The sequence below is a fragment of the Pinus tabuliformis genome, chromosome X (assembly GCF_031772625.1).
Source record: "Pinus tabuliformis cultivar Carrire ecotype Pingquan chromosome X, CPIR1, whole genome shotgun sequence".
Classification (NCBI taxonomy): Eukaryota; Viridiplantae; Streptophyta; class Pinopsida; order Pinales; family Pinaceae; genus Pinus; species Pinus tabuliformis.
In genome coordinates, this window is record NC_142308.1 from 6,998,847 (window position 1) to 7,019,398 (window position 20,552).

A 20,552-nucleotide genomic window follows, 5' to 3' on the forward strand; every position below is an offset into this window, starting at 1 on the left:
CTTATCTCTTGTAATTCCATGACTTAGCATAACATTTTTAAAATAGAACAAATAAAATAAACTAACATCTAAAGTTCATTTACTAGACTTTCACCTAGTCTAGAATTCACTAAGTTTTGCACTGTAAAAAGTAAATGACCAATATTTTCACGATTAGGGGTGTTACATTTCCCCCTGTTGCGCGAAACACCATCCTCGGTGTTCATTCTTTCCCTTGGAATAGGTCAGGGTATGTTTCCTGCATAAATATTTCATCTTCCCAGGTGGCCTCTTCTAGGCTAAAGTGCCTCCACTGCACTTTAACCTAGGTGATAGCTCGTCTTCGTAACATTGTTTCTCTTCGGTCGAGAATGCATAGAGGCTCTACGAGGAACTCTCTATCTGGTTTGACTTGTTCCACATCATAAAATTTTCATTAATTCACACTAATCTTCAACAAGAATTAATAATAATAGTAATAAAATTATTAGATCCTTACCTACACATCGTGCTAGTTAATAATATGTCTAGAGTCATATACATATTTCTTTAATAAAGAGACATGAAACACATTATGGACTCGCATATGGTTAGGTAATGCAATCCGATATGCAACAAGTCCAATTCTTTCTATGATTTGGAAGGGTCGACAATATCAAGGGGCTTTTTTTTCACATCTAGCACATTGTAGAGTGCTTTTCTTGGGTTTCACTTGAACATTTACATGGTCTCCTACATAAAATTCTTTATAAGTCCCTTTCTTATCTACATACGCTTTTTGTCTATCTTGGGAAACTTTCCAATTTCGCCAAACTTTTTTCATGATTTGTTCCATTTCTGCTAGCATGTCATGTCCTAATAGTAACTTATCTTTAGGGTTGTTCCAATTAACCGGTGTTCTACATCTCCTCTCATATAACACTTCGAAATGACTCATCTTTAATGGTTCATGATAATTGTTGTTATATGTGCATTGAACTAAGTGAATGTATTGTTCCCACTCAATCAGTTGTTGCATTGCATACATTCTTAACATATCTTATAGTACCTGGTTTACCCACTCAGTATGCCCATCTATCTATGGGTGATATGTGGTGCTAAATTGAACCTGTGTAGCTAATCTAGTAAAAAGAGTTTTTTGTTTTTTTTGTTTTGTTTTGTTTTTTTTTTTTTTTTTTTTTTTTGTTTGTTTGTTTGTTTGTTTTTTTTTTTTTTTTTATCAGAATGTTGATGTGAACTTCACATTTCTATTAGAAATCATCGCCTTTTGCATTCCATGTAACCTGAAGATTTCTTGCATAAATATGTTTGTAATTTGCACAATTTTGTATGTAGATTGAATATGGATGAAATGGGCTACCTTACTCAATTTATCTACCACCACCATGATTGAGTCATTTTGTTTCTTGGTTTTAGGCAAACATGTTATAAAATATAACGTAATAAATTCCCATTTCCACTCCGGAATGGGTAGCGGGTGGAGCAAACCGAATGAATGTTGGTGTTCAGACTTAACTTGCTAATATTTCAGGCATTTAGCTAAATATTCAATGATTTCCTTCCTAATTACAAGCCAAAAACAATTCTTTTTTATGGCAAAGAATAAATTTTCATATCTGGAATGGGCAACATAAGGAATTCTATGAAATTCATCCAATATTAATTCCCTAACAATCATTTGATTAGGAGCATATATCCTTCCCATAAAAGTCAATAAATTGACTTTATTATGCCATATTCAGTTTCATATTTAAAGTTGTTAACTTGTTTAATTTGCTGCCATAAAACATATATTCTCGTTCTTTAACCGTGACTTCTTTAATCTGATTTGAAAAAATAAATTCCACTCAACTATAGGAGATTTCATATATATGATGTGATTTCCTACTTAATGCATCAACCACATAGTTTTCTCTTCCTTTTAAATGTCTAATATCAAAGTCAAATTCACTTAGAAATACTGTCCATCTCACTTGTCGTGTGTTGAGGTTAGGCTACTTAAAGAAACTAGTTAGATTGATATGGTCAGTCATCAACACAAACTTTTTACCCAAATAATGTCTCCATACCTTCAAGGTGTGTACCACCGCAATTAACTCTAGGTTGTAAGCAGAGTATCTTTGTTCACGCTCCTTTCATTTCTGAGTTTCATAGGCAATTACCTTTCCCTCCTGCATCAATACTCCTCCCACTCCTTGACATGCATCAGTACATACAACGAATTCCTTCTCTGGGTTTGCAATATTTAATATCGGGGTTGTGGTTAGTAAATGTTTCAATTGTTCAAAGCTACGCTAGCAGTCAGTTGTCCATTTGAGATCTTTTCCTTTCTTCTATAGAGAAGTTATAGGATAAGCTATTCTAGAAAATATTTCAATAAAACGACGATAATATCCCACTAAGACCATAAAAGATCAAATATAAACAACGTTATTAGGAACATGTCACTCCATAATAGTTTTGATTTTCTCTGGGTCAACACCTATCCCTTCTGCATAAATTATATGTCCTAAGTATTGTATCTGATCCTTATAAAAGTCACACTTATTATATTTGGCGTACAATTGGTGTTCCTGCAATGTTTGCAAGACTATCTGCAAATGTTTCTTATGCTCTTCTAGATTCCTTGAATATATAAGAATATCATCAATAAAAATTAGGACAAATTTATCAAGATAAGGGTGGAAAATACCATTCATAAGGCTCATGAATGTTGTCGGGGCATTAGTAATCCCAAAGGGAAAAACCACAAACTCGTAATGACCATAACGAGTTCTAAAAGTTGTTTTAGGAATGTATTTTTTTTTATCCTTATCTGATGATAACCTGATTGCAAATCAATCTTAGAAAATACTGTAGCACCCTTGACTTGATCAAATAAATCATCGATTCTCGGCAATGGATATTTGTTCTTAATGGTCAGCTTTTTAAGTTGTTTGTATTCAATGCAAAGTCTCATAATACCATCCTTCTTCCTAACAAACAACATAGGGGCTCCCCAAGGTGATACACTTGGGCGAATGTATCCCTTATCAAGTAGTTCTTGCAACTGCATCTTTAGCTCGATTAGTCAGGTATGATCATTCGATGAGGGATTTTTGACACAGGGGCAACCCATGGAATTAATTCTATGGTAAAGTATGTGTCTCGCTTTGGAGGTAGGCCCAAAATTACTTCTGGAAACACATAAGAAAAATCTTGAACAACTGACAAATTTTCTAAGGTGGTTGTCTTATCATTTGAATTGGTATATCCTACTTGAACAACATAGATTTGGCATACTTTCCTAATACATTTGCCTAGTTGGGAAGCGGTAATTGGTTGCAACTTTATGGGTCTCCTAACCCCTTTAATCTCTTGTTTCACTCCCTCCTCAATGAGATAACTGATGGTTTTGTCTTTATAGACAACTAAGGGCCAATGTCCTTTTAACTAGTCCATACCAATTAATATATCATAAGACCCTAGGGGTAACAAATTCATATTTATACTAATTTGATGGCATGCTATCTCAATAGGACAATTATCTACTTTTGTTGACACTCTTCTTTTTTCCCCAATGGCCAAGCGCACCAACCAAGGATTTTTAAATTTATGGGTATGTAGATGACACATTTATGCTATCTTTTGACTGATATAACTTAAGCTTGCTCCTAGATATATCAAAATAGACACAATATGGTTATACATTTTACCTTCAAATTCGATCATAGTAGGTTGATATTCTACTTGATGATCGTCCAAAGCAACGTTAATTTTAGGTATACTTCTAGCCACCTCACCAATTGTAGAAGCCTCTTGAATATTAGTAGTCTTCTCCACTTTGGTGCGGTGGGGACAATTTTTGTAATAATGAGGCTCCCCACAACCCCAACACTGTAATGGAGGTCTTTGTGATTGACTGACCTCTGGTTTACTGGATACTTCTATTTGTTTAAGTTCATTTTGTAATCTAAATTTCTACTAATTCTTTCAAGGAGGTCTGTTATGTTGACTCTTATGTAGATTTATGATGTTTCCAATTTTTGTATTTTTAATACTTTGGGAGTTTTTCTATCCTTTCTTATTTAACCAACTCTTACTGCCCTCCCCCTCTTGTTTAATTTGTTGATAACATATATGTGCATTCTGAATGGCATCATCCACAATTTTAGGATTATCAAATTCCAAGTGTTCCTTCATAATTCTAGTAGGCTTCTCATAAAATGGTGTACCTTGGCCTTTTCTTCATGTATGTAAGACATGTACCTCAATAGGGATGTGAACGTAGTCACAAATTCATCCATAGAAAGTTGCCCCAATCGAAGGTCATGGAATTCCTTTGCCTTATCATCATAGAATCACTTAGTCAAGTACTTTTCCTTGAAATAATTTTGAAATTCTTCCCAAGTCACTCCTTGCTCATCAATTGCATGAATAACTTTGATCTCTTCCCATCATAGCGTAGCTTTTCCCAGAAGTTGTTAAATCGCTAGTCTTTCCTTCAAGTTATCGTCATACTCATAAATTTGAAAATATTTGTTCATATTAATTAGCCAAGATTCAACGACTTCTTATATTTCTCCATCAAAGGTCGGGGGTTTAATTTTATTGAATTCCCCTTTCACTTCTATTTTCTATTTCTTTTTTTCCCTATGGTCCGAGGCATTATCAGATTCTTCCTCATTTTCACCTTTATCCCCTTCTGGTCTCTAAGTATGGCTCCTTGTTGGCATATGTTTTCACCTCTTTGTCTTTTCTCCTCATCCCTGTCTTCATTACCAGGGCTTGGTATGGATTTCCTATGATTCTGTCGATAAGAGAGAATTTTTATAATTTGTTCTTAGTATTGCATCGGTCTCTCATTGTCAACCTGCAAATGAGCCATCTCAGCCCTTAGCTGTTGAACTGTTTCTAATAGCATAGTGGTGGGGTTTTGGTATTCTCCTTCCAATTGAACCTACATTTATGGATTTGCTCCCAAAATTGGTATAAGGCCAAATTCTACAGATGGCGTTCATGGTTGTGTACTTCCAACTCCTCTCCTCATTGTGCTTTCTTTGTGAACACAATAAATATATATATATATATATATATATATATATATATATATATATATATATATATATATATATATATTAGTTATTTAATTGCCCAAATTTGCCATAGTATTGCAACGTGGCTCTGATACCACTTGTAATGTCCACTATCACACATAATTTTTTATTTTTATATTTTATCTTAACCTTAAAATATACTACTTAAACATATTACTGCTAAGTTTTTAAGAAAATATGTTTTTCCTAAAGAGTGTTAAATGGTCAGAGTAAAACCATAGTACATATGTGAAATTTCTTTCAGCGTTGATATGTTTATGAAACTAGCCTCTTACATTTTATATTTCACACCTTAAGTTAGATTCATATTACAAATAACTATAATAGGCTCTCTACAACACCACCAGTGAATAGTAATGATAATCATGTGTTCATTTTTGGTTTAAGAGTGATGAATTTGACTTTGAGTTATTGTGGAAGTCTCGCGAACCTCTAGTTGGCGTCCAATGCATTAACTCTAGCCATTTCCATATGGGACATTTGTTCTCACCCTTACCTTTGATCATTTTAGGAGATGACTAGACGACCTAGGTTTTCTTGGAATGATTATGGGTAACCACCCCACTGACATTGTTATTCTACCTAATCGTTGTAGCGACTATGCAACAAACCCTACTACACCAAGGGTTTCTACTTGATGATTCTACTAATAATTGTTGGTGAGTTAGAGTTGGCTTATATTTTTTTTGTTTTCATCTGCAAATATGGCGTACCCCGGTTCTTACAATTGTTATTTGTTTTACAATTGTCTAATGTTCCCAACTTGCAAGGAGGATTTATCTGTTGGAAAATGCAAAATGCTTCCTTACTGTTATGCGACATGACCATAACTTCCCAAGTAACGTTGTATGTTCTTTTCCTCACTTTCATTAGTTTCCTATGTATAAGCCCCTATAGGGTTTTAACTCCCTATATTCTTTTTGTAGTGAGATCTCTCTTGCTCGGTGTCGAACCCCCGCCCCTTTCAAGTAATTACTCTTGGTGTTGAGAGTTAACGCTTTCTTGCGTTTTTTTTTTGTTTTTTTTTTTTTATAACTCCTGTAAAATTATTTAGTTTTAGTAATGCTATTTCTCTGAGTTCTCATTTCTTGGATTGCCTTGCAGGTGAGAGTTCAGTCCCTTTCTGCACAGTTTGTTGCTAAGTTCGTCAACATCTCAACTATGCAACAAGCTGACCCTTATACAAATTTTCTCCCTATTTTCCAGGTTCTTGAGCTTTCTATCTTTATTATTCAAAGGTTTCAAGTAATAGGGAGGGTTGCGAGCCTTTAGACTCAAACTTTATTTATTTGGCTTCAGTGTTCATAAGATTAGTTTGTATTTGAGTATTCAACTACATACTGGCTCGTTGGTTCTAGTGAGACCCGGGTGTCTCCCCTGGAGGTTTTTCCCTTGCTCAATAAGAATTTGGGGAACATACTCTGTATATTTTCAAGATTAGTTTGTATTTGAGTTTTCAACTACATACTGGCTCTTGGGTTCTCGTGAGACCTGGGTGCCTCCCCTGGAGGTTTTTCCCTCACTCAATAAGAGTTTGGGGAACATACTCTGTATATTTTCAAGGTATTTGAATGGAGAACTAGGTTCACAAAACAATTCTTCTATAATTTCCTCTCAGCATACAAGTAGATCCATGCTTATAGTAACCCAAACATTGGGTTCGATATAGTAACTAGAAGTTGTATTGATGGATACTTGTTAAAATATGCTTCTATAGCTGACATAATTTATTTTTCTTTAAATTTCCAAGCTCATATGTTTGTTTGTTTTCAAATTAAGTGGTTTGGTTATGTGCTGCATTTATGTCAATTGCAGAGGATCTCGACTTGCTTGAAATTTAGTATTATACGTCAGTTTCTGGTTTGGTGCTAATTGCTCTTAATTCACATATCTTTGCATTAAATATGTACCATAAGCTCATAATAATTACTCTATTGTAAATTTATTTCATAGCTATTTGTATTATATGGTTGTTTTGGTTATTTCTTTACTCATCATTTGTCAGTTTAATAATATAGTTACCTTACTTATTTCTCTATGTTTCTTTAAGAAAATTGTTATGTTCTTGACCTGCGAGAAGATACCAGAATACAAAATATGCGAAGAAATATACCCAGACCACAGACAATAAGAAATAACAACACGTATTTTATTATTCAGAAACCAATGTTCACTTGCCTCTTCAAGGGGGCAACCTCCAATAGAGCTAGGCTCGATTACAAAATAAGACACAATGCTCCTCGAGGGGAGTCTCTATCCTTTATATAGGATTAATAAATTCAATACCATGGGTCAATGCCATGGTTCTTATTAATACCATCTATTTAATACCATGGCCCATTTGCAACTAACTGTGGTCCCTTCATTAAATGTAGGTCAACCACTTACAATTATTAATATGGGCTTTATTGACTCTTTACTAACTATAACTATGACTCAATCCTATTACATAAATAAGGGGGTTAGGGTTGGACCCTAAGATGCCCTCCCCCATAAGAATAGCCTTGTCCTCAAGGCTGAAGCTACGGAAACTGCTAAAGGATAGTGGCCGGTTCCCAGGTCGCATCTTCCAAAGAGGTGTCTTTCCACTTGACGAGGACTTCCTTGATCTTGCGGCCGCGCAAGTGTCGTTCTCGCATGTCAAGAACCTATTCAGGTTGGAGCCAGATTGAACCTTCTTCATCCAATTCTGGTAGATTGGTTTGAATTCGGCAATGGTTCCCAATCACTTTCTTGAGGCATGAGACATGGAAGACTGGATGGATTTTTGCAGTGGGTGGCAAAGCTAGTTTGTAGGCGACTTCTCCGATGCGCTGAAGTACTTGATACGGTTCGTAGAATTTTGGAGATAATTTCTAACAACCCTTGTCTTTGACTGATGTTTTCTTATATGGTTGCAGCCTAAAAAATACTTGATCCCCTTCTTGAAAATGGTGTTGTGAACGATGTTGATTTGCCTGTTGCTTCATGCGGTTTTGAGCTTGATGGAGATTCTCTCTGAGGTGGGCCAGCATGGCTGTGCGGTTCCGAAGGAGTTGATTCATTGCTCGTACCTTCGAACATCCCTTGATATAAGAAGTAGGGGAAGGAGGGAGTTGACCATAAACTACTTCATAGGGAGTCATTTTGGTGGTGGCATGATAGTTAGTGTTATACCACCATTCGACTAGAGGTAACCACTGTACCCATAGATGTTGCTTTTCTGAAGTGAAACACCTAAGGTAGTGTTGTGGTAAAAAACACAAACCCCCCATTTTTGACTTGCTCAACTCAAATAATGGGGACCCTTTCTATAAAAAATTTGGCTAAGCACCTTTTTGGATTTTTATTTTAGTTGATTGCCCTACGCTTTTGTTAATTTTACATTTTCTTTGGATTCTTGTTTTGATTGTTTTATTAGAATCGATTTTTTATAAGCTTCCCATTGACGCTTGTTTCACCTCATTTGGTCAACTGGTTTGAAAATGGCACTCCTTTGAAAGTCTGATTATTTATGTAGTCTGGGTTAAAAATGCATAAAATGTACAATATCGCATTTTGTAAATAAATTAGTTCAATAACCCATTCATTTTAAATATTAACCCGTAGCGAGTTTTTACTAACATTTTTCATTTTTAGTTATGCAGCCAAATCATTAAGTATCGGGATTTAAGAAATTTACTTCAATTTCCAAATCAATTATTAATCTCGAAAACCCAAAATTTTCGAAGTGGCTGTAGTTTATTTTTATATTTTTACTTTTATTAAGAGTGGCTGTAGATTAGAAAATAATCTTCATAAAATGAAATCAAAAATAAAAATTGAATTTTAATATTAAATCTTAAATTAATTAAATTAATTATTATATAATTAATTTAATTAAATTAAAATTTAATATATATAAAATAAATTTTAATCGCATCGGAAGATTTATTCAGAACATAGTTTAAAAACCCCCGATACACACCATCCCCCGATGCGATATCGGGTCGCAAGTTTTATTCGCAACATATGTTATAAACCCCCGATACCATATCCTCATATCCTCCCGATTCGCCGATATGCGATGGCTTAAAAAGGCATTGAGGCATTTCAATACATGGCAAATTCGTTTGAATTAATATTAAAATAATTTTTATTACCCGATCGGCAGATCGGATCGGAGCTTTCCAATGTGCCAAAGTTTGAAAACTCCGACATTTTAACTCCCCCGATCGCCGATATCCCCTCATACCCCCGATCGCCGATCCTTTAAAAAAAAGTCAAAGAGCATTTGTTTTTTATATAAACTTGGGTTTTTACTTAATGTTTCAAATTCACTCATACGTGAGTGAATGTATGAACATATAGTAAGGTAATGGAGGGTAGTTTAGATTTATTTTTAATATTAGTTTAAATATTCATATTCAATATTTAATATTTAATATATTATATACGTAATACTTAATAAATTCAATTGAGTGAATGTATGATTAGTAAGGTAATTAGTTTAGATTTATTTTTAATATTAGTTTAAATATTCATATTAATATTTAATATTTAATATAGTAATATTTAATTAATTTGATTGTTTTAAAGTTAAATATCATTTAGATTAATATTAATTAGTATTTTAATTAGATTAAATTTGTTTATAAATAGTTAGTTAAATATTAGTTAGTTAAATTAATAAATAGTTTATTAATAATTAGTTTAGGTTATAATTAATAATTAATTAGAATTCTAATTCAGGATTTAATTTTTAATGGGAATTTTAATTTTTTAGCCTAGCAACAGAATTTCTAGATTCATGCCAGATTTGACTCATCAACTTTGAAAGCTCATAGAATGAGTTTTACTTGGCCAAATGAGGCCCAGGACGGCTCATTGGAAAGAGAAAATCAAGGAGAACATTTTGGAAGAGGTTTCACTAACAGATTTAATCATTTATTGGGTCAAAAATCAGGCAGAAAATCAAGCTTCGAATTTTGAAAACAAAATCAATTTTCTGAGTTATTTTCTTCATTTTCAATTGTCCAAAACCTCTTCTAATTGCAGATCCATTGGTTAATCATATCTCTGGCTAATTAGACCATCCCAGGCATCAAGAGAAAGTTTATATTTTATTTTCAATTATTTATTTAAATAGAATTTGATTTGATTTGATTTAAATGCCAGCAATGCCATGATTGATTTTATTGTTGCATTTTAATTTATTTTGATTTCTTTTTGCAGGAAAACAGTGGAAGGAATATGGAGAAAAAAATCTCAATCAATGAGAAGACTCCAGCAATTGAAGATCAGAATTTTTGAGCAAATAAAATTGGATTTAACAGATTTCTCTTCAACAAACTCTTCTCTCAAGAATTCCTTCACAAATAGTATAAGTAATAGATTGCAGAATGTAATAAGGGCTGCTCTCCTCTGCAATGCTAGACTTCTAAAAGCACTATTGTAATAGGAATTTAGAGTTGTAGGAGAGAGGAGAGAAAATCTCAGATCTGGGGATTATTGAGGATTTTTTCTTTGTATCTTGAATTATATATGAGGGGCAGAGTTTTCACTATTGTGACTTTAGCTTTGAAGGCAGAAGTTCAAGCAATGTAAAGGACTGTTGGAGACCAAGATCAGAGAAATGGATGCAATAAATTGGTATTTTTAATACTACTGTTTTAAATATCAGTTTCATTTTTATGGTAACAGGAATGTGTCATCTTATTCATGTTTGTGCATTATTGTTAATATGGGTAGTTTGTCTCAATGTTGTTATCATGTATCTCTGTTCTTATGGATTAATTTCTGATTTCTGAGTAACTATTTACTCAGAAATCTGCCTTATTAAAACTGATTTATTGAGTGGTAATATGTTGTGAACTATTTCCACATATTATTGTTTAGTTATTGGATTTGCTGATTTGATAATCAATATCATTTATGTGAACTAATTCCTGAATGTTGTTGGTTTATTATTTCAGTTAAAAGGTCTCAATAGGATGTGTTTTGATATCCATAATATCAGTTAATTGAACTACTTCATTAACTTGATATTCATTATAAACAAAACATATCTAAATCCCAATACTTTAATTATCTTGCTCTTAGTTGGGTTAGATCTATATCTGCCCAATTAAGATAGGATTTAGATTAGTTTCTTTTGCTTGCATCATAGAATAAGCTTGCATTTAGAGTAAATTCTACATTCTTTTAAGTCCTCTCCTCAAAGAGGCAAAATTTTAGTTGTGGCTTGGCTGAACCCAAATCAGCTTAAGGGTCATTCTCTTACCTGATCAGCAAGAAGAAGTGATCTGATGTCCCTGTCTATTGGTAGTTAAAGATACATTATAAACCAATAGCAATAGGCAGAAGGTCACTGGACCTAGTTGAACAGTTGGAGCCACCACACCAAACGGAAAAGGAGCTGCTTTAAGGTCCGGACCGGGTGGTTATCCCCCAATGTTGTTGCAGCGATTTTCGAGGCATCAACATTTTTGGCGCTAGAAGGAGGGCCTGAGAATTTTTGTCTATTGGAGTCTTTTCAATTTTAATATTTTATTTATTGTGATGACTCCTCTTAAACTTCCAATTTGGAGTTGCATCCATGGACGTGCATCCTCCAATACTCCACCCGAAGTGGTAAGACTCTTGTCTCAGGTAAAATTCAATGGTAAGAGAAATTCTTCTGCTTTTAACCATGTCTTTCAATTCATTTAAAATGTTTCCAATCACGCTTTTCAAGGAATTGATGAAGGCATCTTATGCAGAATTTTTACTCTCACACTTGCGGCAAAAGCCAGAAGCTGGTGTAGAACTCTTCCAGTTGCTTCAATCCACAGTTGGGATCAATTTGTTACAATTTTCATATGTAAATTTGACGGCTACGATTATGAACAGGTATGTGAAGAAATTGAATATCTACGAAGATTTAAAAATGAGTGTGTTAATGATTTTAATATTCGATTTCACTTGAATTGTTTAAGATTTAAAGATGAAGATAAACCTACGGAAGAAGAATCATTAGATTGGTTTAAATATATTTGTTATCTTCCAACCATTCCTAATCCATATGAAATTGATTCAAGCTTTGTTCCATCCCCTTCTAATATAAATGAGAATTCCAATTTGGATGTGCAAATAAATTGTGATGAAGTGGTTTCACAAAGCTTAGAAGATATTTCTAATCAAATGCAAGAAGACAACAACAGCAATTTTGGAGGAAAAACCGCCTTGAAATCTGAAAGCTACTTCGAAGTAAATTCAGAAAATCAAATCGCAAATCAGCAAGTACAAGCAGCAATCAAAGTAAATAAAATGCAAACTGCTGTACAAATTTCTGAATTTCTCCTTGATGAGCAAATGCCGAAATCATAGCAGCAAAGCAGCGTTCTTCAAGAAAGCATATGCACGCAAATAAATGATCTGCAATCTGAAATTTACAATGAGCATAATGCACAAGAGTTCTCAAACAGAGACAGTTTTAAATGCATTGTTTCAGGTTCACATTTTTCCCTTTATCCTGATATTTTCAATAATGGTAATATTTTTCCTCTCGGTATTAATGATATTTCAGAAATTAAAGAGGATGATTTAAATGAATTACCATTAAATTTTTATCAAGATAAAGAAATAATAATTGATCATTCTTTTGCCACTGATAAACATGAGATTTTTGTTCCTCCTTGTTTTGTTAAATTGGATGAAATCGAAGGGAATTCCAGGCAATCTTGTGAAGTCATTTATGATGATTACTCTGACATTGAGGATGTTGATTTTTATTCTTCTCAAGAGAATCCTCATGATAAAATTCAAATAACATCTGAGGATGAAGAACGCTTCAATTTAGGAATTATCTCAACTAATCCTCATTTTAGAGCAGCAAATTATCTTCATGATTTCACCATTCAAGAAATCATTCCAATTTATGATTCATATGAGGATCAAACTCCCATTCATATTCATAATCATAATTCATTTTCTATTTCACAACTTGGAATTCGAAATTACCCAAATTCCATAATTCTGGCCATTCCTTGTGAAAATGAAATCATTTCAAAACGATCCCAAATGTGCTGTAACATTAGTTGTAAAAATAGTAATTTCATTTTATTTTTATTTCCCCACTTATTTTGTATAAAATCAGATTTAATTTTTCAAATTTTCCACACTTTTCGCTGGCATATTGAATACCTTACTATTAAACACTCAATTGATGCATTGCCCAATTGTGAAATTCAAGTTTCATATTATAATCATCAGCATCGAAAGATATTAATATTCTAATTTATATCAATGCTAATGTTTCATCAAAAGCTTCTATCTTTTCAAAGGCAATGTCAACAAGAGAATGTATTTTTGCAATCTGGCCAGCAATTCAATTCAATTAATAAATTGCCATTTTATTTGAAAGGCTTCCATCCATTTTTCATTGACTCATTTGAAAATTGTTTGGAAATTTTTCCTTCAAGGAAAATTGTCAATGATTTAACATTTGTACATAACACTAACAAATTTTTTCAGGTCAAAGAATCCAAAAGCTCATCTTCACAATCTGGCCTGTTATCTCTTCCTTTGAACATTTCTCAATCCTTAATAGAAATCCATCCAGATTTTTATGATCCAATTGGTAGTCAATTGGAAAGAAAATTTCAGGAGAGAGAGATTTTAATTAAGTTCCTAACAATAACTGTACATTCTGATTTCATATTTATTTTCCTTAGTTTAGTCAAATCTGTATTTTTATTACTAAGATTTGAACTGTACATAAACGCGGGAATAAAAATGAGAGAATGGTTACACTGGAAATATGACTATACCTAGTCATTTTCATGTATATGGTTAGAATAGGAGTAGAATTAATTTAGTTAGTTTGTTTTGTATAGATAATTTATTTTTAACAGTTCTGTAGATTAAAAATAAAACAAAGCAATCAGCCTTCTCATGCATGTTCACTGAAACATTTTCTCCTTATCAGAAAGTTTTAATTCTTGCTTGTCTTTTAAAATTTCTTGCAGCAATACCTCAACTCTGCTTATTTTGAATAATGTCTTGATTAAACTCAATTAAGGTTGCACTTGGCATCGATCGCCTCAAAGCCACTTTTCTTCATTTCGAGATTTCCTTCTAAGATTTTCTTTTGGAATTTATATAATAAAGGTTGAGGATATAAGAACTTCATGATCTCATTATCCCATGAAATGTATGACTGTCTATCATAAGCTTAATTCTAAATCAATCATTATTAGTCAGTCTAACCTTTCACGATAATCATATGAAGTTCATATTATCTTCCTCGGAATTTGCCAAAAGCTGATCTTAAGGATGTCCATTTTGCCGAATGCACACATTTAAATCTGTTTTGATATTTTTCTACAATTAGTGGCTTTATCCCATTCTGATCTTTAGTTTATTATTTGATGCTATAAAACGCATCATATTCATTTACTAAAGGTATTATTGAACAGTCGCTATAACAATACGGATTCTTCTCAAGTAATTCACAATGAGCAGAGGTAATAAATTGTTGTTTCAATTCAAAAGGGGAGCCTATTTTTATATTTATTTCTGGTAAATTTTATATTTCCTGAACATGAATAAACAGATTTTATTTAGGCTGATTGCACACTTAGATTTAGAATAAATGATGAGATGATTTTGAACAAAGTCGAAATTTTGATAAATCAAAGGAAGAATTTGAAGATTCGTAAGGTAAAATTTGCAAACAATTTCCTTCCAGGTACGCATTTGCAAGTTCGTTCTCATCTCTTATTAGTTTCTCTTTTCCTTAGTTTATTTTTGATTCGTGTTCTATTTTATTTACAGGTTTTCATTTGTTTTCAAAACTTGAAGTAAGCAGCAAACCCAATTCAAATTTGCAATAGGCTCAGGGAAATTTTATTTGTGATGCATTAGAATTTAAGCATTTTTTATTTTGCTTTTATTCACGTAGAAAACACAATTGAAATTTCAAGGAATATCATAAGACCATTCGCATCATAAGATTTCATCGGAAGTAGTTCTTAGCATTTCTTTTGATAACAAATTGTTCATAAAATACCTCCGATGTATTATCTTACTCATATGCCATATCGCATTTCGCATATCGGAGCTTTCCAAGTGAAGTATACTTCCATGAACATGAATCGCCGATATCCGATAATCGACTTTACCGATATTGCGATAAAACACATAATTCCGGACCCGATATGAAATTCAAATCAAAGTCATAAAATTATCGCGTCCGTTTAATTGCAATAATGGTAAGAGCATAAATTTTAAAGGGCCGATGTCTCGGATCCGATATGTTATCAAATTTTCATCATAAAGTTATCGGGTCCATTCTTCATCGCATATCGGCATATCAAATATTGTTACACCGTGTGCTTAAAATTGCCGATCGCCGACTAGCCACGTCATTCATCGCATATCGGCATCGCAAGAATCATATCGTGTTATATCGGGTACCAAAAGTTTGCCAATCACCGATATCGCAATCGCTTCGTCACATTATTATTTATGCTTACATCAAATCTATGATTCTGCGATGTGCGATGCGCGATGTGGGAAGCACAGTGTAAATATGCCCCGATCCCCGATATAATATTTCTTTAATGATGCGATCGCTCCATCTCATAGCACAACTTCTCTTCGCATATTTTCATATCGGCGATTCGCCGTTGCCACCTTCGATGCGAGAACTTCCAATGCATGCCTCTAAGCCGTTAACATTTAATCAATATATGGCATAGCAATAAAAGTAAAGTTTTGCAAATTCAAGCATGGTGAAGAAACATGTTGTGTGGAACATCCGATGAGGCGATGTGTTAAAGCGAGCTTAGGTAACCACTATGGGAAAAAGGCAATTGATGATAAATTTGCAGCATACAAAAAATCATTTCAATTTCTCATTACATTTTAGTTTTAAATATATAATTCCGTAATTAAAAATGGGATTCAAGACCTCTATCTTCATATTTAATTTTTATTATCTTGGATTTTGTCTTGATTCTGAAAAATTTATCAAATCATGGAGTTTATATGAAACGTATAATATTCTGAGGAATAGTCATTACTGCAAATTCTCATTCTCATTTCTGATGCATTGGTTTTAATTTCAATTCCCCTGAGCACTAAGCATTCTATTTTGACATTTTACTGCTTGCTTTAGTGTAAGTAAAATAAATAATGATCTTGGGTTATAGGATTTTGGTTAGTTTGACTTCTTCATGTTTTTAATGTTAATTAAAATAAGAAGTCAGCTAGTTTGGAGAAACTGATACCTTTCAGGTAAGATCAAAAGCAATTATCCAATGGTAAGATTCATGTACCCACTTTCATTAATTTCCATTTCATCACTCTAGTTTCATTTTTGTTTTTAAATTATGCTGATATAAAACTCTGTTTTGCAGCTCTCCATTTGAAGTTTCCAATCCTCCGCCAGATCATATTTTCGAAGTCCATACTTTTCTCCAAGTTTTATTTCAATAAGCAGTGATAATCTTCATCGAAACAGCTACACCAGGAAGTTTCTGAACCTTTAGTTTGTTTCTTTAAGCATTCATTTTATTAGAAAATGATCAAGAAGATGCTTTGAAACAAGAAGATTAATATCATACAGAAAGCTTTCATTGTGGCTGAATTTTATCGACGCTGCTATCTAAAAAAAAAGCCTAAAACACTCACAACTTTGTAAGGTATGATTTTCTCAAATCTCGACATAAGAAGGAATGATTACACGATTATTTTCTTTTCTTCATATTGTTGAGACATTGGTATAAACATTCTTGTTTGAGTTTATCTTTCGAAACTTGGATTTTCTTTTCCACTTTTAAAATTTCTTCATTTTTATTTTTGATTGCTGATTTCTTTTCTCACTTTAGCATAAGACTTCTTTTCTTTTGGTTTTCAGTTTTGATTTTGGTAACTTTGCCGTGATTTATATGGAAGGTCTTCTTGTTACCTAACAATGGTCAGCATACATGGAAAAAATTGTTAATAGTCACCTATTAGCTTTTTCTTAAATCTCTTAATGAAGTTTGATTTTCTTATTATAAAGGTAGACATACTTAAGGAAGAGATTACCAATCAAGAGAAGTTGGCAAAGTATCATAAAAACTGAAAATTTCTTTTTCATCAAATTGTAATCATTTTGAGATTTCAAAATTTTATTAAGATCTTTCAAAGTTTTATTATCAGTCAAGAAAAGTTATTTTTAACCAAGTAAAGACACTTTACAGCAAAGCACCTTTAACTCTGAAATTGTCATTCTTAACTCTTAAGGAGTCAATGATTCTCCCTGTCCCAAAGAGTCTTATTTTTCTAGAGTATAATCCTGAAATATATTTAAACTTAGAAGATAAGAGGTCTCATCGTGAGCCTGCTTACCATGATCATAGGGGAAAAATAGGCTGACATTACCAACATTGCTAAACAAACCAGGGTAATGACTTATGATTGCAAACAATTATAAGACAAGGGGTCTCATCACGAGCCAGCTTGTTCAGTCCGATTATAGCCAGTGAATGGCATTGTCAACTATCTGGCCACCAAACCAGGACAATGGCTTTTAAGATTTATAACAAAAAAAAAAAAAAAACATATATAAATGGATTTATCTCTGGATCAATAATTCTTAAACAGATGGGATTCTGAATCATTGATGATTAAAAGGTAACCCTGTCGAGACTATAGATGTTTGCTGGCAGCAGTGGCTCTACCTGTGACAAACGAGTATATCTAAAAGCTAAGCTGTAAAGTGATTCTTGCTTTATCTCTACGACTAATTAAGGATTGATATAGAGTTTTGAAATATTTTAATTTATGAGAAGTTTTAAGAAAAATTACAGTTAGATGATTCTTGTTTTTATTCAAATTAATGAACCTAGTCAAGCATGCCAAAAAATAATTCTCTCTTCTTTAATTATTTTTACTTTAATTTTAGGAAAATCTCATTAAACAGAGATAACTGGTTCTTCTCCCGCGTGTCGCCATTGTTGTGGTAAAAAACACAACCCCCCATTTTTGACTTGCTCAACTCAAATAATGGGGACCCTTTCTATAAAAAATTTGGCTAAGCACCTTTTTGGATTTTTATTTTAGTTGATTGCCCTACGCTTTTGTTAATTTTACATTTTCTTTGGATTCTTGTTTTGATTGTTTTATTAGAATCGATTTTTTATAAGCTTCCCATTGACGCTTGTTTCACCTCATTTGGTCAACTGGTTTGAAAATGGCACTCCTTTGAAAATCTGATTATTTATGTAGTCTGGGTTAAAAATGCATAAAATGTAAAATATCGCATTTTGTAAATAAATTAGTTCAATAACCCATTCATTTTAAATATTAAACCGTAGCGAGTTTTTACTAACATTTTTCATCTTTAGTTATGCAGCCAAATCATTAAGTATCGGGATTTAAGAAATTTACTTCAATTTCCAAATCAATTACTTCAATTTCCAAATCAATTATTAATCTCGAAAACCCAAAATTTTCGAAGTGGCTGTAGTTTATTTTTATATTTTTATTTTTATTAAGAGTGGCTATAGATTAGAAAATAATCTTCATAAAATGAAATCAAAAATAAAAATTGAATTTTAATATTAAATCTTAAATTAATTATTATATAATTAATTAAATTAAATTAAAATTTAATATATATAAAATAAATTTTAATCGCATCGGAAGATTTATTTAAAACATAGTTTAAAAACCCCGATACACACCATCCCCCGATGCGATATCGGGTCGCAAGTTTTATTCGCAACATATGTTATAAACCCCCGATACCATATCCTCATATCCTCCTGATTCGCCGATATGCGATGGCTTAAAAAGGCATTGAGGCATTTCAATACATGGCAAATTCGTTTGAATTAATATTAAAATAATTTTTATTACCTGATTGGCAGATCGGATCGGAGCTTTCCAATGTGCCAAAGTTTGAAAACTCCGACATTTTAACTCCCCCGATCGGCGATATCCCCTCATACCCCCGATCGCCAATCCTTTCAAAAAAAAGTCAAAGAGCATTTGTTTTTTATATAAACTTGGGTTTTTACTTAATGTTTCAAATTCACTCACACGTGAGTGAATGTATGAACATATAGTAAGGTAATGGAGGGTAGTTTAGATTTATTTTTAATATTAGTTTAAATATTCATATTCAATATTTAATATTTAATATATATATATACTTAATGTTTCAATTCATCATACGTGAGTGAATGTATGAACATTTAAGGTTTAGTTTAGATTTATTTAATATTAGTTTAAATATTCATATTCAATATTTAATATATTATTACGTATATTTAATTAATTTGATTGATTTAAAGTTTCATTTAGATTAATATAATTAGTTAATTAGTTAAATATAAATAGTTAGTTAAATTAATAAATAGTTTATTAATAATTAGTTTAGGTTATAATTAATAATTAATTAGAATTCTAATTCAGGATTTAATTTTTAATGGGAATTTTGATTTTTTAGCCCAGCAACAGAATTTCCAGATTCATGCCAGATTTGACTCATCAACTTTGAAAGCTCATAGAATGAGTTTTACTTGGCCAAATGAGGCCCAGGACGGCTCATTGGAAAGAGAAAATCAAGGAGAACATTTTGGAAGAGGTTTCACTAACAGATTTAATCATTTATTGGGTCAAAAATCAGGCAGAAAATCAAGCTTCGAATTTTGAAAACAAAATCAATTTTCTGAGTTATTTTCTTCATTTTCAATTGTCCAAAACCTCTTCTAATTGCAGATCCATTGGTTAATCATATCTCTGGTCAATTAGACCATCCCAGGCATCAAGAGAAAGTTTATATTTTATTTTCAATTATTTATTTAAATAAAATTTGATTTGATTTGATTTAAATGCCAGCAATGACATGATTGATTTTATTGTTGCATTTTAATTTATTTTGATTTCTTTTTGCAGGAAAACAGTGGAAGGAATATGGAGAAAAAGATCTCAATCAATGAGAAGACTCCAGCAATTGAAGATCAGAATTTTTGAGCAAATAAAATTGGATTTAACAGATTTCTTTTCAACAAACTCTTCTCTCAAGAATTCCTTCACAAATAGTATAAGTAATAGATTGCAGAATGTAATAAGGGCTGCTCTCCTCTGCAATGCTAGACTTCTAAAAGCACTATTGTAATAGGAATTTAGAGTTGTAGGAGAGAGGAGAGAAAATCTCAGATCTGGGGATTATTGAGGATTTTTTCTTTGTATCTTGAATTATATATGAGGGGCAGAGTTTTCACTATTGTGACTTTAGCTTTGAAGGCAGAAGTTCAAGCAATGTAAAGGACTGTTGGAGACCAAGATCAGAGAAATGGATGCAATAAATTGGTATTTTTAATACTACTGTTTTAAATATCAGTTTCATTTTTATGGTAACAGGAATGTGTCATCTTATTCATGTTTGTGCATTATTGTCAATATGGATAGTTTGTCTCAATGTTGTTATCATGTATCTCTGTTCTTATGGATTAATTTCTGATTTCTGAGTAACTATTTACT